The sequence below is a fragment of the Ascidiella aspersa genome, chromosome 5 (assembly GCF_963924565.1).
Source record: "Ascidiella aspersa chromosome 5, kaAscAspe10.2, whole genome shotgun sequence".
Lineage (NCBI taxonomy): Eukaryota > Metazoa > Chordata > Ascidiacea > Phlebobranchia > Ascidiidae > Ascidiella > Ascidiella aspersa.
This window is the reverse complement of record NC_139451.1, coordinates 14637354-14639853: the sequence shown is the minus strand read 5'-3', so window position 1 is coordinate 14639853 and position 2500 is coordinate 14637354. Positions and strand designations below refer to the sequence as shown.

Genomic DNA, 2500 nt, shown 5'->3' with positions numbered 1-2500 from the left:
TTAGTCTTTCGCCCCTATACCCAAATTTGACGATCGATTTGCACGTCAGAATCGCTACGGTCCTCCACCAGAGTTTCCTCTGGCTTCAACCTCTTCAGGCATAGTTCACCATCTTTCGGGTCCCAACGCGAACGCTCTCGCTCGACCTCTCCGGCAAAGCGGACGAGATCGGCCGGTGATGCGGCCGCCGCGAACGACGACGTCTCACCTCCGCCGGACCGCGCCGACATTCACTTTCACTGCGCCCATGGGTTTCGTACTGCCCCGTGGCTCGCGCTCACGTTAGACTCCTTGGTCCGTGTTTCAAGACGGGTCGGGAAGGTGGCTGACTTCAGCCGCGGACCCCGTGCGCCTCGCGAAACGACACCGGAAGCGCGACCGAGACGAAGAGGCTGGGCACTGAGAACAGTCCCCGACCCACGACGCCCCAGCCGGCACCGGGCGCTCGGCCCCGAAGGGCAGACGCGGCGATCTCTCCTCGCCCGAACGGCGGGCCGACGGACACGCGCGCCTATAGTACCCGACCGAGGCCGGGTTACCTTGCGCGCGGCCTTCTCGCCGCCGTCCAGACGGTCGCGGCCTTCGCCCGGCGCTAGTGCGCTGGTCCCCGATCGGGCGGCGCCGCCGGCGGCCCGTGAGGGTCCGCACGACAACGTCGCCGACAGGGGGCCGGCTGAAAGCGACCGGGCGACCCGACAGGCCCTCCCGTTTGCCTCTCGACGGTTTCACGTACTCTTTAACTCTCTCTTCAAAGTGCTTTTCAACTTTCCCTCACGGTACTTGTTCGCTATCGGTCTCGTGACCGTATTTAGCCTTAGATGGAGTTTACCACCCGCTTTGGGCTGCATTCCCAAACAACCCGACTCTGGGAAGACGCCGTAGCGCGCCCGCCTGTCGCCGCCATGGGCCTGACACCCGCTCTGGGACAAGGCCTCGATCAGAAGGACGCGGGCGACCGGCGAAGCGCGCCGTGACGAATTCCGTACGCCACAATTCCGCGCACTCCAAAAGCGCGCGGATTCGGCGATGGGCACATCCCGCTTCACTCGCCGTTACTGAGGGAATCCTCGTTAGTTTCTTTTCCTCCGCTTAGTAATATGCTTAAATTCAGCGGGTAGCCTCGTCCGACCTCAGGCCGAAAGTAAGGACCGGGACTATTCTTCCCGTTCCGCGCTCGCCGTCGGCGCCGCGCGCCGCCGCGCACCTCGATTCCCGCCCTTGAGCCGCCAGCCGTTGGCCTCTTCGAGGTCGACTCGCCGCCGCCGCGCGGGATTCTGGTCGCGATCGTCGCACATCGTGCCGTGCTGTCTTGAGCGGGACGGGCGCTCGCGCGTCCGACGCCGCAGCAGCCGCGCGGAGAAATCCCCGCGCGGAACGTTTGCAACGCGACCCTGAGGCGGGCGCGGCCCCGGGATTGACCCGAGGCCGCAATTTGCGTTCAGAACGTCGATGCTCAATGTGTCCTGCAATTCACTCTAATTCACGCAGCTAGCTGCGTCCTTCATCGACTCACGAGCCGAGTGATCCACCGCCAAGAGCCATCCACGATTGTTTCGCTCGCACAGTGCCTCGCACTAAAGGGTGACAAAATATACCGCGCCGAGCGGTCGGCCAGGCCGACGCTTGAAGCCGGAGCGCGCGGCACCGCGGCACTCGACGCGCAAACATTACCGGGTGACCGAATCGCCGGCCGGCGCGCCGCTCCTCGCGGGTCGGGCGCCGGGTAGCAAAAACTTTTTCTCTCGCTTGTCCGAGTTTCGCGTTCGCCGAAGCGTTTGCGAGACCGTTAATGATCCTTCCGCAGGTTCACCTACGGAAACCTTGTTACGACTTTTACTTCCTCTAAATGATCAAGTTAGATCGTCTTCTCGGACGCCGGCTCGACCGTTGCCGGCCGCGCCAGGTCCAATCGGAGGACCTCACTAAACCATTCAATCGGTAGTAGCGACGGGCGGTGTGTACAAAGGGCAGGGACGTAATCAACGCGAGCTAATGACTCGCGCTTACTGGGAATTCCTCGTTCAAGGGAAATAATTGCAATTCCCTATCCCTAGCACGACCGGGGTTCAGCGGGTTACCCAGACCTGTCGGCCAAGGCGAGCACATGCTGATCCGGTCAGTGTAGCGCGCGTGCGGCCCCGAACATCTAAGGGCATCACAGACCTGTTATTGCTCAATCTCGTGTGGCTAAACGCCACTAGTCCCTCTAAGAAGTTAGACGCCGACCGATTGGGTCGCGTAACTAGTTAGCAAGCCAGAGTCTCGTTCGTTATCGGAATTAACCAGACAAATCGCTCCACCAACTAAGAACGGCCATGCACCACCACCCACAGAATCAAGAAAGAGCTCTCAATCTGTCAATCCTCACTGTGTCCGGGCCGGGTGAGATTTCCCGTGTTGAGTCAAATTAAGCCGCAGGCTCCACTCCTGGTGGTGCCCTTCCGTCAATTCCTTTAAGTTTCAGCTTTGCAACCATACTTCCCCCGGAACCCAAAGACTT

At 61.2% G+C, this 2500-nt stretch overlaps 2 non-coding genes and 1 pseudogene across 2 annotated transcripts in view; all 3 read right to left on the bottom strand.

Annotated features, from left to right (window-relative positions):
* Positions 1 to 1138, bottom strand: part of LOC146144941 (large subunit ribosomal RNA) — a 3679-nt pseudogene extending 2541 nt beyond the window's left edge.
* Positions 1139 to 1386: 248 nt separating this feature from the next.
* LOC146144940 (5.8S ribosomal RNA) lies at positions 1387 to 1540 on the bottom strand. The gene has a single exon (XR_014499199.1). It is a non-coding gene; the product is annotated as a 5.8S ribosomal RNA (ribosomal RNA).
* Positions 1541 to 1787: 247 nt separating this feature from the next.
* Positions 1788 to 2500, bottom strand: part of LOC146144939 (small subunit ribosomal RNA) — a 1811-nt gene continuing 1098 nt past the window's right edge. The window contains exon 1 of the ribosomal RNA XR_014500700.1: positions 1788 to 2500. This exon is cut by the window's right edge and continues 1098 nt beyond it. This is a non-coding gene — a ribosomal RNA (small subunit ribosomal RNA).